Consider the following 22,240-nt stretch of genomic DNA (forward strand, 5'->3'; position numbering starts at 1 on the left):
TGGAACATTGTGTGTTTTCTTGACTGCGAACAGAATAAAACCTGACCGTCTGCAACTCCTTCTTCCTTCCAGCCTTGAAACCGACAATCCTGGTGGTGCTGCATCACACCTTTGACCCTAATTCTGTTGAAGCTGACAGCAAGAGGCAGGTGTGCAACCGCCTCCCAGACCTCCTGCTCACCGTGGACTGTCTTTTCAACGAGGGCAAACTCCTCAGCAGCAAACACAATAAAGCGGCTTACATGGAGATCATCAAGCTCATCGCCACATCTTACCAGGGTTACGCTAATAAGGTAAAGATGGCACATTTCCTGCCACTGTCTCCTCTTAAATGCTTCTGTTTCACACTAATCTTTGTCCTCCGTACTCCTGCCTGCTTTCTGGACATCACTCTTTATGGTAAGCCATGAACTCCTTACTCAGATAAATTCAGTCACTCTGGATGTAAATATTGAAACAACAGCATTTCTTTGGACGTTGACAGTCTTTAATCCATGTACTGCATCAAACAACTCTAATTTAGCTATTTTTCCCGCTTCATTTTAGGGTTGCCATTCAACAGAGGATTAAATTTGTGATTTTAGTTACTATTATAGCTGTATTTTTTGTTGTTGTGATACTTACTTCATTAGTACTTGTTTAACAGTTAGCTAAACAGATCACAGCTTCCCTTAAATGTGTGTAGATTAAAGGGAAAATGCTGCACACAAACCTTCATTAAAACTGGAGCCACAACTGTCGAAGGTTGACTTTAATCAACTGTTTGATGGATTTTGCTATAAAACGTTAAACACAAATAAATCGTCCTGATTACGTCATGATTGTGTGAACTGTGTGAACATTTGTTTCCTTTGTTCAAACCAGCAGCTCTATTTTCATTTTTCTATTAGATTTAGATTAATGACCAAAGGGATATCTGGCTCCCTCCTCTGGCAGTAGCAGGAATTACAGCTCTTTTCATAAAATACAAAATTAAGATTGTTTTTCTCCCCTGGCGGTAATAGCATGGCCATCCAAACATCGCCTGTCTTCCAGTAGATGTAATTGTTTAACTTTATCCTGTTTTAAACGCGTTTCAACGCGTCACCTCTGATTCGCTGGCCGCTCCTCTTCCTCTTCTGTGGTGCCGAACGCGCCTCCAGCCGTTAAAACGAAAGTGAAAGGGTCCTCTGCAGAGATCAAACGTGGATTCGTGTTGCGTGAGTACAGAAAGTCATTCGTAAACAAAGTAAGCGTTAAATTAATTTACTTCGATCCGAAAGAAATCAGATTATTAAGATTGATTTGATAATTCTTATGTGTGAATAAGACATGACTGGGGGCAGGAGACCCTGCCGGACCTCACTTTGGTCGTCTTGGGCGAGGTCACTTGCAGAAAACTTACTTTCTGTTTTTGAATCTTGGTTTCAGGGATCCTGCCCTCTGATCATTGCTCCTATTTTCTTTGCCAGTCTAAGCTTTTTCAGTAGCAATCTCACTGGTGAATTATTTACAGGTAGTTTTGGGAGCTCAAAATTCTTGGTTTTGTTCCTTTTCTGAGCTGATTGCGTCTTTTCTTTCCCCCAACAGAGACATGGAGAATCTTGGTGAGAAAACCCTTTCAGCTCATAAGGTTTTAAACGATGTGCATTAAATGTCATGAATTGAATCATTTTGACTTGAAAATGTATCTGTGATTTGAATACTTCATGAGAAGAGAACATGTTTTCATGTCACCTATATTTAACTTCTATCTTTGATTCTAATGAGCGTTACACTAACTTTTAAACACTGATTAACTATATAATGATTCCAGGCATGAACAAAATAATCGGGTCAAAGGCCAAAGGTAACGGTTTAACATAAGAGTGGAGGAAATGTGATTTTTCTGCTACATGGACAAATGTCAGGTGGTTTATAGAGACTTTTGAGTAATTTGGTATTTTACTGATTGTGATGTTTGTTTACCAATTTCAGTTTTACATATATTGTGTTGCTTGTTTAAAGTTATTTATTTTACATTTGACTTTTATTCAAAATTTACATTACACTACTTTACAGTTTTCACCTCAGTCTAAACTAAGTGTTTCCCACTGGTTCATGTCTGCATGATTTCCATCATCAGGTGAAAGTTCAAAGCTGCTCAGGTTGATTTTCCAATAACACACTTCTTCCTTTCTCTCTTCAGTATCTGGAACAAAGTTCTTTGTCTACGTGGCTTCAGAAACAAAAAACGCTCACATGGAATGGGTTTCCAAAATGAAACGTGTTGGACACACTGAAGTGAACATTCAGGAAGATGCAGATTATTATTTGGTTTTCTGTCCAGTCAAATCCCGAATCAAAACAGACATTGACGAGGCCCTGGAGGGACTCCCAGGTAGCAACTTAAGTGTGAATGTGATGGAACTAAATGTAACATGAAGATTCAAAGTTGTTAAAGCAGAAGTGAAAGTGAAACTTACCTTGCTGAGTCACCCTGGTCTTTTCTATGTCTCCAGATAATAAAGCAGTAATTCTGGTGGTGATGCATCACACCTTTGATCCTGATCTGGTGATTGTAGAGAGCAGATTACAGGAGCTCCCTAGAAACGTCCGCCTCACTGTCGACTCCCTGTTCTATCAAGCAGGCTCCTCAGGTGTACCGCAACGATATTGCCTGGGATCAGATCCAGAAAAGTGTCAACATTTCTATTCCTGAAGTAAAAACAAAATGTAGATGAAGGTTGTGCAGGAAGTTGTCTCAGTCCATTAATAACGCTCATTTTTGTCATTTCAGCCATCCTCGACGAAGGCAGTGGTTGACTGTGAGTATTATTTACACCTGGATCCTCATACCTGAAAGACCTCTGAAGGCTTCACCATGCTGCTTTTCTTTATTCAGATCTGGTGAACCATAAGGGACTGATGGCAGGCATCGTTGTTGTTATTGTGTTGGTGATCCTTGTCATTGTTATTGTCAATTCCACGGCTGTAAAGGTCAGACGGCCGGTGTGTCGGGACCATCCAAACTCTTTCAAGGACAAAAGGACCAGTACACAGTAACTCTGTCACCCTACTGGGTCATGGCACCTCACCCTCACCCTCACCCTAACCCTAACCCTAACCCTCACCCTCACCCTCACCCTAACCCTAACCCTCACCCTCACCCTAACCCTTACTCTCCTTCAGACTGCATTTCAGTTCCTTCTGTACTCTGCTGAGCTCAGCAAGGTCTCCAGTAATGAAGACCCTCTTCTTCTCGTTCAAAAGGGCCTTCAGGGCCTTCACTTGTCACCCATGCTTTGTTGTTTGGGTAACAGTGCACCTAAATGTCATGAATTGAATCATTTTGACTTGAAAATGTATCTGTGATTTGAATACTTCATGAGAAGAGAACATGTTTTCATGTCACCTATATTTAACTTCTATCTTTGATTCTAATGAGCGTTACACACTAACTTTTAAACACTGATTAACTATATAATGATTCCAGGCATGAAGAAAGTAATCGGGTCAAAGGCCAAAGGTAACGGTTTAACATAAGAGTGGAGAAAATGTGATTTTTCTGCTACATGGACAAATGTCAGGTGGTTTATAGAGACTTTTGAGCAATTTGGTATTTAGTGATTGTGATGTTTGTGGACCAATTTCAGTTTTACATATATTTGTGTTGCTTGTTTAAAGTTATTTATATTTACATTTGACTTTTAATTCAAAACTACATTTACAGTATTTCACCTCAGTCTAAACTAAGTGTTTCCCACTGGTTCATGTCTGCATGATTTCCATCATCAGGTGAAAGTTCAAAGCTGCTCAGGTTGATTTTCCAATAACACACTTCTTCTTCCTTTCTCTCTTCAGTATCTGGAACAAAGTTCTTTGTCTACGTGGCTTCTGAAACAAGAACGCTCACATGGAATGGGTTTCCAAAATGAACGTGTTGGACACACTGAAGTGAACATTCAGGAAGATGCAGATTATTATTTGGTTTTCTGTCCAGTCAGAGACCGAATCAAAACAGAAATTGACGAGGCCCTGGAGGGACTCCCAGGTAGCAACTTAAGTGTGAATGTGATGGAACTAAATGTAACATGAAGATTCAAAGTTGTTAAAGCAGAAGTGAAAGTGAAACTTACCTTGCTGAGTCACCCTGGTCTTTTCTATGTCTCCAGATAATAAAGCAGTAATTCTGGTGGTGATGCATCACACCTTTGATCCTGATCTGGTGATTGTAGAGAGCAGATTACAGGAGCTCCCTAGAACGTCCGCCTCACTGTCGACTCCCTGTTCTATCAAGGCAGGCTCCTCAGGTGTAACCGCAACGATATTGCCTGGAATCAGATCCAGAAAAGTCTCAACATTCCTATTCCTGAAGTAAACACAAAATGTTGATGAGGTTGTGCAGGAAGTTGTCTCAGTCCATTAATAACGCTCATTTTTGTCTTTTCAGCCATCCTGGTTGATGAGACCGTTTAACTGTGAGTATTATTTACACCTGGATTCTCATACCTGAAAGACCTCTGAAGGCTTCACCATGCTGCTTTTCTTTATCCAGATCTGGTGAACCATAAGGGACTGATGGCAGTCATCGCTGTTGGTATTTTGTTGGTGATTCTTGTCATTGTCATTGTCAATTCCACGGCTGGTAAAGGTCAGACGGCCGGTGGTGTCTGGAAACATCTAAACCTCTTTCAAGGACAAAAGGACACAGGAGAGACACCAGACCTCAAGAAGCTGTAGTAATTCAGATCTCTGTGACAGGACGGATATTTAGGATGTGTCCTGGTGCACGTTTAATCACCAGAATTTGAACTGTGTGATGTTTTTGAATCTACATTATTCGATTCTAGAAATAGGAATTGCTACATTTCACAAATTTACACGTCATTTCCTGGTTGTGAGGAAGTACCGGTATTCACATAATAAAGAACTTCTTGATTTGATTCATCGTGTCTTCGGTCTTCTTCTTCAGTCATTATAACGTAACGATAACATTAATCATTTGCCAACAATCCCCAAGACTCGGAACAGACTGGAGCCGAGCAAACGGAACTAAAGCTGACTGGGATGGTGGAACAGATCTGTTCAGGACAGGGACCCAGAATCTGGAGTGAGGAGGTTTCGGAAGTGGACAAAACTCAGCTCTAACTGGGAGGGGGAATTCAGCTCAGAACTGGGGGGGTCATGCCTCCGGCCTAAAAAGGGAAGGAGAACACCAGAGGCTGCAGGCTGCTCTAAGAATCACACTCTGGACCCTAATTCTGTTGAAGCTGACAGCAAGAGGCAGGTGTGCAACCGCCTCCCAGACCTCCTGCTCACCGTGGACTGTCTTTTCAACGAGGGCAAACTCCTCAGCAGCAAACACAATAAAGCGGCTTACATGGAGATCATCAGGCTCATCGCCACATCTTACCAGGGTTACGCTAATAAGGTAAAGATGGCACATTTCCTGCCACTGTCTCCTCTTAAATGCTTCTGTTTCACACTAATCTTTGTCCTCCGTACTCCTGCCTGCTTTCTGGACATCACTCTTTATGGTAAGCCATGAACTCCTTAGTTAGATAAATTCAGTCACTCTGGATGTAAATATTGAAACAACAGCATTTCTTTGGATGTTGACAGTCTTTAATCCATGTACTGCATCAAACAACTCTAATTTAGCTATTTTTCCACTTCATTTTAGGGTTGCCATTCAACAGAGGATGAAATTTGTGATTTTAGTTACTATTATAGCTGTATTTTTTGTTGTTGTGATTACTTCATTAGTACTTGTTTAACAGTTAGCTAAACAGATCACAGCTTCCCTTAAATGTGTGTAGATTAAAGGGAAAATGCTGCACACAGACCTTCATTAAAACTGGAGCCACAACTGTCTCACAACTGTCTAGCCTGGCTCCCAGAAGTTTGATTCTCGTTTGTTTCATGGTTCCTGAGCTAATCTAATCGTCCTCATTGTCTGTTCATGCCGCCCAGCCTGCTCCTCTTCCATCCTGTTTCTTCTGCCGCCTGCGCCTCTTGGTATTTTTTTCCAAAATCTTTGACTGTACCGTAAATGTAACCTTGCTCCAACTCAAGCCAGTAGTGTGTATCTGCTTTTGGGTTCTAGATTCGTGTCTGCAGTTCGCCACAGAAGGTTCCTGCTCCAGAACTGTGCGTCAGTTTCACTCCTGTTCTTCATCAGCTGGTGATCAGGGGAGAATCTTCTCGTGCCTCATGTTAATAACTAAGTTATTGAAAGTGACTTCAACACCCTCTGCAGGAACCATCTCATCTGATACTCAGCAGAACTTAAAGGTTGTTCAGTGTTTCCTTTTTAAACGTGTCTCTGTGGTTTTGCTGCTCTCATCATGGCTGCAGTTGCTAAAAACACATCAAGCTCCTTGTTTTTGTGATTTTCTTCTTCACTGAGGTCTCTTTTACTGAGCAGTTCCTTCAGCTTCTGCCCTGGACTCCATCGTGCTGTTTATGGGACTGGCTGAACTCTTCCTCATGACTGTGATAACTGTTCTGTTATGATCCTGTGTCTGATCTGTTTGTCCACTAGGGGTCGTGGGGGACTCATCTGTTGTGCTGGCTGCCTCCACACCTGCAGCTAATCTGGTCTTTTGGCAGGCCTCTTAAGCAGCCGGCACCAGACAGTACTCGTGGAAAACTGAGCTTTGATTATTAGCGTTCCTGCGATTGACTGTGTTCCTTTTGTTTTAGGTCACCACCGTTCCGAGGAGCACTTCCTTGGGTTTGGCTTGGCACTTTGTTCACTGGCGTCACCATTGATGGCACGTGCACTGTGTAAATATTTTGTAAATAAACTGTAGATCACCGACGTGGCCTTTGTCTGTCTTCTTGGGTCCCTGATAACAAAGTTTTATTGTCCTGTGCTCCTCCGTTAAACGTGTTGCTGGATCTCCTCACAATAGTTGACCTTCCACTGAACTCCAGATACGTAGGTCGGGTCTTTCCGGGCCACTTTAATCTCTTATCTGCAGAATCTCCTTCCTCTGGGTGGCTGAAGGCCTCTAGTTTTAGCTCTACATATTCAAACATCCCCTCTGATGCTGGAGCACCTGTGGTGATTCTACAGTTGAGTCACTTAGAACGTTGTTACTGATTAAAAGGAGAAGCTGCGCTTCATCGTGACGGTTCAGGTCAGGAGATGAAGATGAGCCCATACTGAGAATGAGGGAATGATACAGTTCTCAGTAGTTCCTCACAGCTCCGCTGCTGTCCACATTCATCACAAAACTCAATACATCTAATAAACTGGGGGGGGGAAGGAACTCAAATCTGTTGAAACCTTAAATGTTTTCATCAGCAACTATGTTGATATTTCACCCTATTCACATGGGAAGCAGTAAAGAAACTTGACTCTGTCTGGTTGCATAAGACAACCATCACTTAAAACAAGACACATTTACTAAATCGAATTATATTTCAACTCTAACTCTACCCACGCTCAACTTCCTCTTTCTCTCAAAAGTGTGAAATGATGTCATGAAAAGCTGACCACAGATGGACAAAAATTAGATGCATCGAACTTCTGCCAGTTGTTTCGGAAAATTAGCTTCACAATTCTCAACATCAGTTCAAAAGGGAGGCGACACTGTGGAAACCACAGAAAGCTGCTGCAGTTTCAGCACTAAAGGAAGTCAAATGAAGAGAAGTTCCAGAAGAAAAGGAGACGATAACATGATGGTCGCCTTCAAATGGATTCATGCTTTTATATTTCTAACATTCATGCTTCAATATTCAGGTGAGAATGAGTTCTAATGAAAACAGATTTAAATCTTCCCAATAAATAGCAGCATTTTAATTGTCTAACAATAAATGAACAGAAACAAAGACATTTTCTACCTGTGAACAGATTCTTGTTCTTTTTTTCACAGATGCCAACAGAAAATATCTGACTGCACATCAAGAAGTAACTTTGAGCTGTGAAAACCTGATAAAGGATCAGAAGAATTGTATCAATACTACATGGTTTTCAGTAATACATCAGCAACAATCGAGCTGATTAGTCTTGGACAGATTAAATCTCATAAACCAGGCAGACTGAGTCTATCTGAGAACTGTTCTCTGACCATCAAGAACCTCAGAGGTGAAGATTCAGGTCTTTATACCTGTCGCCAGTTTAACAGCTTAGGATCACAAACACGTCCAGATGCTGCAATTGATCTGACTGTGGTCCCCAGTGAGTATTCCCATCACATAGTTTCATCTTCACCTGAAACACAACGATCATTTCAATGAGGAAGATTGTGTTGCTGCTGTTGTTGCTCTGTTTGCTCATGTCTCTGTTCTCATGTTTGTTGTGTTGTGTTGTGTTCTGATCTGTTGTGTTCTATTCCATTCACTTCTGTTGTGTGTGTTCCATTCATTTCTGTTGTGTTCCATTCACTTCTGTTGTGTTGTGTTCCATTCACTTCTGTTGTGTGTTCCATTCATTTCTGTTGTGTTCTGTCTTTTCCATTCACTTCTGTTGTGTTGTGTTCCATTCATTTCTGTTGTGTTGTGTTCCATTCACTTCTGTTGTGTTGTGTTCCATTCATTTTGTTGTGTTGTGTTCCATTCACTCTGTTGTGTTGTGTTCCATTCATTTCTGTTGTGTTGTGTTCTGTTCCATTCATTCTGTTGTGTGTTCCATTCATTTCTGTTGGGTTTTGTTCTGTTCCATTCACTTCTGTTCTGTTCCATTCACTTCTGTTGTGTTGTGTTCTATTCCATTCACTTCTGTTCTGTTCTCTTCTGCTCTGTTCTGAAGCCACCATCTTACTACGGCATCAATATTTCCAGGAACCACCTCAGCAACACCAACAACCCACCATATTTCTCAGAGCAAAGGTAACGACTCAACAATAACTTGTGTTTTAGTTTCTGGTTTGAGTTGATTTTATTTTCAGTCATCTGCATCCTGGAACATCTCCAGGGAAGCTTCTTCTCTCCACATCACCTGAGAGGGAACATTGGCTCTCTCAACTAAATTAATTGATGGTGAAAGACTTTGATCTGGACCAACAGAGAGGGAACAGCTTCTAAAATGTTCTGTGTCGTTTGGGACCCCGTGACACACAAACACAACTGTTCAAAGTCATGTTTTGTCATTGCTGCAGTTGCAAGTTTAATTCCAGACTTTTGATTTGTGTCTGACACATTTTCTCCACTGAATGATGTTTTTAAATGTTGCTGTTGTTGGCTTTCTCTGTTTACTCAGGTTTGTCTCTTCTCTTCTCTTCTGAAGCCACCACCACCACTCCAGCAACAACCTCTGCAGATGGTACCTGTAAGAGAACATCCGTAACACAACATTAGCTTTTTTAATTTTCTGGTTCCTGCTGTGTTGGTAGTTTGTGTCTGTGTTGCAACCATTCTCCCTGGCAGTAAATCTTAAAAGCTTCTTTATTTCCCTTTAAAACGGTGCCGCATTAATAAGGAAGCTGCGTTTGTGGCATGAGCAGCAGATGAGGAGCTACGTGCTCAATAAAACCCAAACAGCTGCTATTGTTCTTGACTGGTCCCAGCACCTGAGACCATGATGCTGCTACACTGGTGGATGGATGGGTGGATGGATGGATGGATGGATGGATGATGGATGGATGGATGGACGATGGATGGATGGATGATGATGATTGATGGATGGATGGATGGATGGATGATGATGATTGATGGATGGATGGATGGATGGATGGATGGATGGACGGACCAGTGATCATCCTACATCTCCACGGTATCTGACTGAGCGTTACCTTGACGATGGTCAGGCTCACTGAGCAGTTCGGGAGAGGATGGATCAGTAACCTTGACCCCACTCAACCCCTGTAGGGTGGACGTCCCGCTTGGAACGTCCCGCTTGGAACGTCCCGCTTGGAACATCCTGCAGCTGTTTGGATAAATAAACTTTGCAGCGCTGTAAGATTCATTGTTACGACAAAGACATGATCAACCATAACACAAACTTTTCTTAGAACTAAATTGTCAGTGATATATTTCTGATCCAAGCTGATTTTAAAAGGTTTGTTTTGGATAATTACTACAGGAACAACCAGAGGAACAAGCTAAAATAAAGAGGTGAAACACGACAGGAAAAACAACACATGTTGGTTTGTGGTGATTTCACTTGAATCACCTGAATTCGATGAGATCATCGACTGTTATGGGCTGTCCCATTTCTCCCAGTTAAACCAATGCAGTCGTCTAAAGTCCTGTCCTGATGATGAAGAGGTCTTCCTCATATAATGATTATAGGCAGGTTACAGCCTAAAGAGGGGAGTCATGCACATTTATAATGGAAAATCCTTTAATAACCTTAAAGTCCATTAGTCCTTTTTCTACATAGTAACCAGTTTGGGGGATAAGATCCAGATTCATTAATTATTATGTTGTATGAATGAGAACCAAATATCTCCATTATCTTCCAGATCTGTGGTGGCGGAACCTCTTTGCAGCAGCCGCTTCAGTTGTCCTCACCATCGGTTGCCTCACAGTTTTCATATATAAATGGAGAAAAGGCACTGGTAAGTTTCATGATGTTAATGAAATGTCAGTGTAAAATGATGTGCAAGTCCACAATAATCATAATCATAATGTGCCTTGGCGTCATTATGATTCCCCGGTTTTATCTAAAGTGTTCCACTAAGAACCCAACCAGCACCAAGAGCATAAACCTCATCTCTGTCCTCTCTTTAATGCTGTTGTTCCACTGTCGCCTGGGTTGATTTGGTTCGGGCACTTGAGTCCAGAAGAGTTGAGGAAGATGCTTTTTTCCTCCATAGCACAATAACACATTAAAAAGGTTCGGACAGACTTTTGTATGCACAGAAACATTTTGAAAAATATTTCAAAAACTTGTCAGAAATAAAAGGAAGAGCAGCCAAACTCTGAACCACAAAAGATCTCTTGGGGGAACTTTTTTGACCCAAATACGTTCTCAAAGAAAGAGAAGTTGAAAAAAAGTCTGTCAAAGTGTAGAAAATGAGAGATAAAGTGTGACCCCTTAGGAGGAAACTTCTTAATGCAGAACTGAGTCACACATTTTCGTCTCTTTAGGTCAAAAATGAGGAGAACATTTGTTACGCCTCCATCAGCTACAAGAGCACCAACGGTGGAGCCCAGGTACAACGATAACGGGTCCTTGTTTGCCTTCACAGAAGCTTTCACAGATGCTAAAATATGTTCAGCCTTGGTTTTGGTACATAACTGAATACATTTATAAAAGATTTAGGTTTATTCTTTTGATTTTTGACCCACCTTCATTATTTTCACATTTGTCCATGATGGATTTGAAGTCAACATCATCCACCAAAGGAGTTCAAACAAAAAAGAATCAGTTTGTTTGCTTGTCAATTCTGTTTCGTTTTTTTTCTTCAGGTTTTTGCTGATGAAAGTGATGACAATGTGACCTACAGCACTGTGAGAATGTCAGCACCAACACAACCATCACAGCTCAAATAATAGCAGCCAAGAACTTTTTTTTTGTATGTGCAGAGGTTTTTTGTTAAGAAATGTTTTAATTCCTATATTGTATTACCTGTTAAATAAGTAAATGTAGTCCAAATATGTTTCATTTAGAAGCATATTTTGGTTGATGAGCAAATAGGAGGCTGCATATTTAATTGAATTTCATTTTTTAATGTTTTGATTATTCATTTTCTTTCTTTTTTCTTGTTCTTTTCAATGACACCTTTGGTTTTGTAGCATTAAATAACAAAGTGTGTTTACTGTAAGTATGAAATTAAAAGCTATTTCAAACAATGTTTCTCGGAGTCAACTCAGTGGTGAAGACTTAAAGTATTATTTGTACAATTTGTTAGGTTATTATATCGGGGACGTTTTAATTCAACCCAAAATTAGGAGGCACTTCTGTCACTGACCAGCAGGGGGCACTAGAGCTCCTTCACCGATGCAGGTTTGCAGACACCAGCTGTTGTTGCTGAGTAGAGCTCCAGCCTACAGGTATGATTAATGTCTGCATGCCCTGTTCTCAGATGAAGTGCAGAGGAAATGAAGTTGTTCAAAAGAAGTGAATCAACAGGAGATCCTTCAAAAAACAAAGGCGCTAAAAAGAAAATGAGAAGAGGTGCAGATTTGAAGTATATTTCCTCAAAACTAAACCAAAACAAGATTTTGAATTTGGCAGCTCGGTCAGTGGTATTTTAAAATTACTTTTATGATGCATTACAAATAGAATTAAAAAAAACTAACCGGAAGGAGACTTTTGGAAATACTGACAATCCCAGTGTGTCAGAAGCTGCTCCACAAAAAAAACAGGTCAACCTTTAAAACACAACATCAGCTCCAAGCTTAATGCTCATGACAGTTTATCAAAAAACCTCCCCTGAGTCCAACTTAAATGAACGACCATAAACTGCCCAATCAAGAGTCACAATCACTCATCTGTGTCTGTGCGTACCTCCATAAACACTGACTTTGTGTGAGAAAGCGGAACTTACACATGCACACACTCTCACACACACACTTAAGGACAGTCGTTACCGTGCATGTGAAGCATGAAGTAATTGCAGTGGTGGTGGTGGTGGTGGGGTCAGTAATGCAACTCAGGACAAAGAGCTGTCAAACAAAGTGATTCTGCTTCACCGACGACCCCCAACAGGACACATTCCGATCGGGTGGCACCGGGCTAACTGGAGAGGGGGGGCCGGGACATGAGGAAATGATTCATGGGGATTTGAAGACTACTCTTCTGCCGGTAGCATCATTATAACATGCTTTTCATTGTTGTAGTTGGATTTTTTTGGGGTCATCTTTAAAATGGAGAATTTCTCCTTTTTAGCACCACATCAACCTGAGCTGGCTGCAGGAATTAGAGTAATTACATCATCGCGCATACAAATGAGCTAATTTAGCTTTTCCCCACCTCTCTACGGGTCAGTAGGACCGACCCAATTTAACCGTCCAATAAGGAACAGAGCAAAAATCTCCTGAGCCAATGGGACCCGTGGCCCTGCCCACCTGCATGCATAATAATAAGGCGCGGAATAATAACACACTGGGGGGAAACTTGAACGACCGCAGCTCACTCACTGTGCTCTTCAGAATACTTGGTCTCTGAAAAACCATCACCATGGTCGACGCCTTCTGTGCAACCTGGAAACTGGTGGAGAGCGAGAACTTTGATGATTACATGAAAGCCCTCGGTCAGTAATGTGCTTCTATCTTTGCTCTTTTTCTTTGATCTCAGTGTTGAAATGTGCTTCATATGTCATGTCCCAGGCGTGGGCTTCGCCACCCGACAGGTCGGGAACGTGACCAAACCGACCGTCATCATCAGCCTGGAGGGGCGATAAGGTGGTGGTTCGCACCCAGAGCACCTTCAAAAACACAGAGATCTCCTTCAAGCTGGGGGAGGAGTTTGATGAAACCACCGCCGACGACAGGAACTGTAAAGTAAGAACAAACACTTTCAATCATCTCAGATCGGCATATTCCGGAGTAATCAAGATTAATTGGCCACACTTTTCAGTACGGTCACCATGTGTTGTGTCTCTCAGTCTACAGTGTCTCTGGAGGGAGACAAGTTGGTCCACGTCCAAAAGTGGGACGGCAAAGAGACCACGTTCGTCAGAGAGATCAAGGACGGCAAGATGGTCATGGTACGTTTCTGTCTAAAGTGAACTATGACATAAATAACATCTAAAAGTATAGCATCATGGAACGTAGGCCCAACTACTTTGTTTTTTAGTGTTGTTCAATATGAGGGATTACACTGTAAAACAAGAACACTTACTAAGCTATAATTTAATGGTCTACTTTATATTTTTTTTCTGTGTGATTTCTGGGCAGCAGCAAAATCAACACACATGTAGAAATACACATTCCCACATGTCCAGTCAAATCCCGAATCAAAACAGACATTGACGAGGCCCTGGAGGGACTCCCAGGTAGCAACTTCAGTGTGAATGTGATGGAACTAAATGTAACATGAAGATTCAAAGTGTGTTAAAGCAGAAGTGAAAGTGAAACTTACCTTGCTGAGTCACCCTGGTCTTTTCTATGTCTCCAGATAATAAAGCAGTAATTCTGGTGGTGATGCATCACACCTTTGATCCTGATCTGGTGATTGTAGAGAGCAGATTACAGGAGCTCCCTAGAAACGTCCGCCTCACTGTCGACTCCCTGTTCTATCAAGGCAGGCTCCTCAGGTGTAACTGTGAGTATTATTTACACCTAGATTCTCATACCTGAACGTCCCTCTGAAGGCGTCACCATGCTAATTTTCTTTGAACCATATGGGACTGATGGCAGGCATCGCTGTTGGTGTTGTGTTGGTGATTCTTGTCACTGTCATTGTTATTGTAGTTGTCTTGATCTGGAATTGCCTCATCGTTCCAGGGGGCTCCATTTGGAATCCCTGGAGCAGCAGTAAGTATGAATTTAATCCTAAACGGGTGTTACAGTGACATTTCCTTCAAATACATTTTTATTAGCAGGCTAAATTTTTTTTACAGACAGCTCAATAATTAAGTTGGTTTCAAAATCTTTTTGTTTACTCTACAGAAGAATGTGTTTTTTTTAATTCTGGATGATTTTTCTATATTTCATGGTTTTATTGTTTTTTGAGGTTGCCGTAGTCCTCCATTTTGCTGTTGCAGAAATGTATGTCCATGATTTATGACTGTTTTAAGGCTCATTTAGTTGTTATGAGCTTTTATCCAAATCTGTCCTCCTTTGCACAAATGTGAAGTAAAAGGGAACAAATCTTCAGACTTTTGAATTAATATAAAACTCGGTGACGTTCATGGTTCTGCTATTTTTTCTGTGTTTTAGGTGTGTGGTATCGCCATGTGTGGTCCTTCTGGTGGAAATGTTGGAACTGTTGTCTGTATTTTTCTCCGGGTCAAGATGGTTGGTTAATTGGGTTTGTGTCAGTTTGGGACTCAGAGGGCCAGACCTCGTTGATGTGGGTACACCAGGCAGAAGACATCAACAGAAGAACACAGATGTTTGGCTAGAGTTCGTATCTCCTTGATCATTTAAGCACCGCTAATGTGTTGCCTTCACAATGTGTAACAACAATAGATTGATTCATATTTGTGAAGCTGTTCTTTGTAAATCAGTCACAGGATTCATTTCTTCAGGTTTCAATCTATTGTGTAGCTTGAAAAATATGTTTTTCTGAACCACTTTAATGTCAATGCTTAGAACGGACACACAGGAGACTCAGATGACTTGTGTTGAAATGAAGTGGTGAAGTGACACCAACACAGCAACAGTTCATGCAGCACCAGCACCCACCCTGATGAGACATTTGTACTGAGAGGTATATCAGGCACGAGGAAGTGAAGGTCACCGGCCAGCCAGTGACCTTCACTATCCTGTAAAGAAGATGCTAACCTTGAATACAACAGAATGATCTGTCACTGAGAGCTCAGAAGCTACTTCAGGACAGTGAGTGAGAGTAAATACAATCTATAGCAGAGGTGTCAAACTCAAATAGCCAGTGGGCCAAAATTCAAAACTGGGACAAAGTCACGGGCAAACATTGATATTTATTGAAAAAAATCTTCCTCCAGCTATACGTTGGAACCTTTTGATATGGACCCAAACTAGTTTTGCTCAACAACTGAACATGGAACAAGCAAATCTTAACACAATACAATATATAATTTATTATTGCACACATGCAAAATTGAAATTCAAATTAAAAAAACACATCACTGGCATTCATTTCTTCTCTTTATTTGCAGCCTTCTGAAATAAATTTCAACAGTAATTTTTTGCCATTGTAAGTTAATGTAATGTAAATGTAAGGCCTTTTCATCTCTTCTACGTTCTGGCACCTTTGGGTCATTTCCAGGTGCTTGTGTTTGTCTTGGTGTTGCGTTTTATATTGTCATCTGTTGTTGTTCTCCTTGTACTGCACATTGGCTCCACATACAAGAAGACAGGTCCGTCTTTTACATATCTAAACAGATATTCTGCCTCCTACCTGTTCAGAAAGGTCCTATTTCTTCCTTTCCTTTAATCATTTTTCAGAGGGTGGTGGTGCCAGAATTAGCATTAGCATATAAGGTCTATGACTACTTTCTCTTCGGTTGGCCAATCTTTTTCAATACCAATGATAGAGTAGTGGATTTTTCACACCAAAACACCAGCAGAGCTGGTATTTGTAGTATTAGCACAAGCGCTTTAAGTGATAATACCGGCGGGCCAGCTCTAATAGTCAATTGGTACGGCTTCGCGGGCAAAATATAATTACATTCCAGGCCAAATTTGGCCCACGGGCCAGAGTTTGACACCTATGATCTATAGGATAATTTAGGATTGAAGAAGTCACTTTTCCAACACAAGAATATTGAAAATTTCCTCATCAGATCAAATCAAATCAGAAGGAATCGAGTTGGAATAGGTCTTAATGTAGATTTATACAACTGTTTATTTTCCTTTTGTAACATTAAAATCTTTTAGTTTTAACTTACTTTGTTATACAGTTTTGTCGTTATGTTTGGCCAATTAGGAGCAAAAGTGCATCTAATGTTGTGTTATTTTTAAATAACACTAAAGTGAAGAAAACCACAGAAGTCAGTTTAAACTATATGGACATTTACATGAACATAAAATCAAAGATAGATAGATAGCTAGATAGATAGCTAGATAGATAGATGATAGATAGATAGATAGTAGATAGATAGATAGATAGATAGATAGATAGATAGATAGATAGATAATAGATAGATAGATAGATAGATAGATAGATAGATAGATAGATAGATAGATAAACTCACGACAGTTTAAGGTTTTATTCTAATGTTAAATTTAAAAAAAAGTCAGGTCCAAACTATAGAGACACACGACTCCCGTTCTGGTTATATTGTGGCGGAGATTTGGGGGCGGGGCTCTGTCACCGGGAGGATTATGGGTAGGGGGCGTGGTTTGATGCTTTTGGAGTTTATATTTCTCCATTTATCTGCTACTCAAAATTATTGTATTATTACTATTGTTGTCGATGTGATGTCAGACACTTTTGTATTATTTTATTGTTTTATTACTCTTGTTGTCAACGTGATGTCAGACACTTGCTGAAGGCTCCGTAAGTGACGTCAACTGACCAGCTGAGGGTGCTGGATCACTGCAGGAATTTAGGCTTTTTCTATCTTTATAGTTATATCAAACAAAAATCAAGATTCCCATTCTAACTCAATTATACAAGTATTTTAAAACAATAACGCCTGACGATATCGACTAAAGCTAAAAACCAAAGTTGCGGGCAGCAGCCCGCAACTGTGGGATTGGTGATTGAGGCCACGTCATTTGAGCAAAGCGAAAGTGAAATCGGTTCTTCTCCACGCAGAGGGACGCGTCCAGACTGGGACTATGTCAGAGACACTACACGCAAACTATCAATCGATTTCGTGAGTATTCATTAAACATTCTTACATTGACGAATCCCTGCGAGTGGCCCAACAGCAGATCGTACAATGCATCGGACTTATTCTCCTTTAAGGTATTTATAGTTGTGTCAGGGGGCCAGTCGTGCAAGTGACGCACTTTGACAATCTTACAATGTTTCACTTTGGGGTTTCTTTTTGTTGTTTTTGAATTCTGCACTAATGTGGATCTTTCTTTCCACCACAGAGACATGGAGAGCGGTGGTGAGGAAACTATTTGTTTTTTGACAACAGACAGTAAATGTCATCAAATTCTGAATCAGTTTTTAGTCATAACTTGACAACAATCAATTTGTTGTTTTGGTATTTTATGAGCAATGAAGTATTTTAGCTATATTTAACCTTCAGTTCTAAAGGAGGTTTAAGTGTTTCCCACTGGTTCATGTCTGCATGATTTCCATCATCAGGTGAAAGTTCAAAGCTGCTCAGGTTGATTTTCCAATAACACACTTCTTCCTTTCTCTCTTCAGTATCTGGAACAAAGTTCTTTGTCTACGTGGCTTCAGAAACAAAAAACGCTCACATGGAATGGGTTTCCAAAATGAAACGTGTTGGACACACTGAAGTGAACATTCCGGAAGATGCAGATTATTATTTGGTTTTCTGTCCAGTCAAATCCCGAATCAAAACAGACATTGACGAGGCCCTGGAGGGACTCCCAGGTAGCAACTTAAGTGTGAATGTGATGGAACTAAATGTAACATGAAGATTCAAAGTTGTTAAAGCAGAAGTGAAAGTCAAACTTACCTTGCTGAGTCACCCTAGTCTTTTCTATGTCTCCAGATAATAAAGCAGTAGTTCTGGTGGTGATGCATCACACCTTTGATCCTGATCTGGTGATTGTAGAGAGCAGATTACAGGAGCTCCCTAGAAACGTCCGCCTCACTGTCGACTCCCTGTTCTATCAAGGCAGGCTCCTCTGGTGTAACCGCAACGATATTACCTGGAATCAGATCCAGAAAACTTTCAACATTCCTATTCCTGAAGTAAACACAAAATGTTGATGAAGGTTGTGCAGGAAGTTGTCTCAGTCCATTAATAACGCTCATTTTTGTCATTTCAGCCATCCTGGTGGAAGAGACTGTTTAACTGTGAGTATTATTTACACCTGGATCCTCATACCTGAAAGACCTCTGAAGGCTTCACCATGCTGCTTTTCTTTATCCAGATCTGGTGAACCATAAGGAACTGATGGCAGTCATCGCTGTTGGTATTTTGTTGGTGATTCTTGTCATTGTCATTGTCAATTTCACGGCTGGTAAAGGTCAGATGGCCGGTGGTGTCGGGAATCATCCAAACCTTATTCAAGGACAAAAGGACACAGTAGAGACACCAGACCTCAAGAAGCTGTAGTAATTCAGATCTCTGTGACAGGACGGATATTTAGGATGTGTCCTGGTGCACGTTTAATCACCAGAATTTGAACTGTATGATGTTTTTGAATCTACATTATTCGATTCTAGAATTAGGAATTGTTACATTTTACAAATTTACACGTCACTTCCTGGTTGTGAGGAAGTACCGGTATTCACATAATAAAGAACTTCTTGATTTGATTCATCGTGTCTTCGGTCTTCTTCTTCAGTCATTATAACGTAACGATAACATTAATCATTTGCTAACAATCCCCAAGACTCGGAACAGACTGGAGCCGAGCAACAGAACTAAAGCTGACTGGGATGGTGGAACAGATCTGTTCAGGACAGGGACCCAGAATCTGGAGCAAGGAGGTTTTGGAAGTGGACATAACTCAGCTCTAACTGGGAGGGGGAACTCAGCTCGGAACTGGGGGGGTCATGCCTCCGGCCAAAAGGGAAGGAGAACACCAGGGGCTGCAGGCTGCTCTAAGAATCACACTCTGGACCCTAATTCTGTTGAAGCTGACAGCAAGAGGCAGGTGTGCAACCGCCTCCCAGACCTCCTGCTCACCGTGGACTGTCTTTTCAACGAGGGCAAACTCCTCAGCAGCAAACACAATAAAGCGGCTTACATGGAGATCATCAAGCTCATCGCCACATCTTACCAGGGTTACGCTAATAAGGTAAAGATGGCACATTTCCTGCCACTGTCTCCTTTAAATGCTTCTGTTTCACACTAATCTTTGTCCTCCGTACTCCTGCCTGCTTTCTGGACATCACTCTTTATGGTAAGCCATGAACTCCTTAGTCAGATAAATTCAGTCACTCTGGATGTAAATATTGAAACAACAGCATTTCTGTGGACGTTGACAGTCTTTAATCCATGTACTGCATCAAACAACTCTAATTTAGCTATTTTTCCACTTCATTTTAGGGTTGCCATTCAACAGAGGATTAAATTTGTGATTTTAGTTACTATTATAGCTGTATTTTTTGTTGTTGTGATTACTTCATTAGTACTTGTTTAACAGTTAGCTAAACAGATCACAGCTTCCCTTAAATGTGTGTAGATTAAAGGGAAAATGCTGCACACAAACCTTCATTAAAACTGGAGCCACAACTGTCTCACAACTGTCTAGCCTGGCTCCCAGAAGTTTGATTCTCGTTTGTTTCATGGTTCCTGAGCTAATCTAATCGTCCTCATTGTCTGTTCATGCCGCCCAGCCTGCTCCTCTTCCATCCTGTTTCTTCTGCCGCCTGCGCCTCTTGGTATTTTTTCCAAAATCTTTGACTGTACCGTAAATGTAACCTTGCTCCAACTCAAGCCAGTAGTGTGTATCTGCTTTTGGGTTCTAGATTCGTGTCTGCAGTTCGCCACAGAAGGTTCCTGCTCCAAAACTGTGCGTCAGTTTCACTCCTGTTCTTCATCAGCTGGTGATCAGGTGAGAATCTTCTCGTGCCTCATGTTAATAACTAAGTTATTGAAAGTGACTTTTCAACACCCTCTGCAGGAACCATCTCATCTGATACTTAGCAGAACTTAAAGGTTGTTCAGTGTTTCCTTTTTAAATGTGTCTCTGCGGTTTTGCTGATCTCATCATGGCTGCAGTTGCTAAAAACACATCAAGCTCCTTGTTTTTGTGATTTTCTTCTTCACTGAGGTCTCTTTTACTGAGCAGTTCCTTCAGCTTCTGCCCTGGACTCCATCGTGCTGTTTATGGGACTGGCTGAACTCTTCCTCATGACTGTGATAACTGTTCTGTTATGATCCTGTGTCTGATCTGTTTTTGTGCTCTGTTTGTCCACTAGGGGTCGTGGGGGACTCATCTGTTGTGCTGGCTGCCTCCACACCTGCAGCTAATCCGGTCTTTTGGCAGGCCTCTTAAGCAGCCGGCACCAGCCAGTACTCGTGGAAAACTGAGCTTTGATTATTAGCGTTCCTGCGATTGACTGTGTTCCTTTTGTTTTAGGTCACCACCGTTCCGGGGAGCACTTCCTTGGGTTTGGCTTGGCACTTTGTTCACTGGCGTCACCATTGATGGCACGTGCACTGTGTAAATATTTTGTAAATAAACTGTAGATCACTGACGTGGCCTTTGTCTGTCTTCTTGGGTCCATGATGACCAAGTTTTATTGTCCTGTGCTCCTCCGTTAAACGTGTTGCTGGATCTCCTCACAATAGTTGACCTTCCACTGAACTCCAGATACGTAGGTCGGGTCTTTCCGGCCACTTTAATCTCTTATCTGCAGAATCTCCTTCCTCTGGGTGGCTGAAGGCCTCTAGTTTTAGCTCTACATATTCAAACATCCCCTCTGATGCTGGAGCACCTGTGGTAATTCTACAGTTGAGCCACTTAGAAAGTTGTTACTGAAGCTCGGGAGAAGGAGAAGCTGCGCTTCATCGTGACGGTTCAGGTCAGGAGATGAAGATGAGCCCATACTGAGAATGAGGGAATGATACAGTTCTCAGTAGTTCCGCTGCTGTCCACATTCATCACGAAACTCAATACATCAATAATAAATTGATGTAGGAAGGGGAGGAACTCAAATCTGTCGAACCTAAAATGTTTTCATCAGCAACTATGTTGACATTTCCTCTTTCTCTCAAAAGTGTGAAATGATGTCATGAAAAGCTGACCACAGATGGACACAAATTAGATGCATCGAACTTCTGCTAGTTGTTTTGGAAAATGAGCTTCACAATTCTCAACATCAGTTCAAAAGGGAGGCGACACTGTGGAAACCACAGAAAGCTGCTGCAGTTTCAGCACTAAAGGAAGTCAAATGAAGAGAAGTTCCAGAAGAAAAGGAGACGATAACATGATGGTCGCCTTCAAATGGATTCATGCTTTTATATTTCTAACATTCATGCTTCAATATTCAGGTGAGAATGAGTTCTAATGAAAACAGATTTAAATCTTCCCAATAAATAGCAGCATTTTAATTGTCTCACAATAAATGAACAGAAACAAAGACATTTTCTACCTGTGAACAGATTCTTGTTCTTTTTTTCACAGATACCAACAGAAAATATCTGACTGCACATCAAGAAGTAACTTTGAGCTGTGAAAACCTGATAAAGGATCAGAAGAATTGTATCAATACTACATGGCTGTTCACTAATCCACATCAGCAACAATCGAGCTGATTAATCTTGGAAAGATTAACTCTATAAACCAGGCAGACTGAGTCTATCTGAGAACTGTTCTCTGACCATCAAGAACCTCACAGGTGAAGATTCAGGTCTTTATACCTGTCGCCAGTTTAACAGCTCAGGATCACAAACAGGTCCAGATGCTGTAATTGATCTGACTGTGGTCCCCAGTGAGTATTCCCATCACATAGTTTCATCTTCACCTGAACCACAACGATCATTTCAGTGAGGAAGATTGTGTTGCTGCTGTTGTTGCTCTGTTTGCTCATGTCTCTGTTCTCATGTTTGTTGTGTTGTGTTCTGTGATCTGGACGAACATAGAGGGAACAGCTTCTAAAATGTTCTGTGTAGTTTGGGACCCCGTGACA

The 22,240-nt window shown here is 41.2% G+C and overlaps 2 long non-coding RNA genes across 4 annotated transcripts; one reads left to right on the forward strand and one right to left on the reverse strand.

The window, feature by feature from the left end:
• The first annotated feature begins 2,621 nt into the window (after nucleotides 1–2,621).
• Nucleotides 2,622–2,971, forward strand: LOC130516356 (uncharacterized). Its single transcript, XR_008947458.1, has 3 exons — nucleotides 2,622–2,681; nucleotides 2,759–2,786; nucleotides 2,864–2,971. It is a non-coding gene; the product is annotated as an uncharacterized LOC130516356 (long non-coding RNA).
• Nucleotides 2,972–9,051: 6,080 nt separating this feature from the next.
• LOC130516342 (uncharacterized) lies at nucleotides 9,052–13,576 on the reverse strand. 3 transcript variants are annotated; one of them, XR_008947442.1, is made up of 5 exons: nucleotides 13,429–13,569; nucleotides 11,826–13,352; nucleotides 10,082–10,432; nucleotides 9,702–9,862; nucleotides 9,052–9,236 (listed from the first exon to the last, which is right to left on the reverse strand). It is a non-coding gene; the product is annotated as an uncharacterized LOC130516342 (long non-coding RNA). The 3 variants fall into 3 exon arrangements; XR_008947441.1 differs by having other exon boundaries at nucleotides 9,702–10,432; nucleotides 13,445–13,576; XR_008947440.1 differs by having other exon boundaries at nucleotides 9,702–10,432.
• Between the last annotated feature and the right edge of the window lie 8,664 nt (nucleotides 13,577–22,240).

The sequence above is a fragment of the Takifugu flavidus genome, chromosome 19 (assembly GCF_003711565.1).
Source record: "Takifugu flavidus isolate HTHZ2018 chromosome 19, ASM371156v2, whole genome shotgun sequence".
NCBI classification, from domain to species: domain Eukaryota; kingdom Metazoa; phylum Chordata; class Actinopteri; order Tetraodontiformes; family Tetraodontidae; genus Takifugu; species Takifugu flavidus.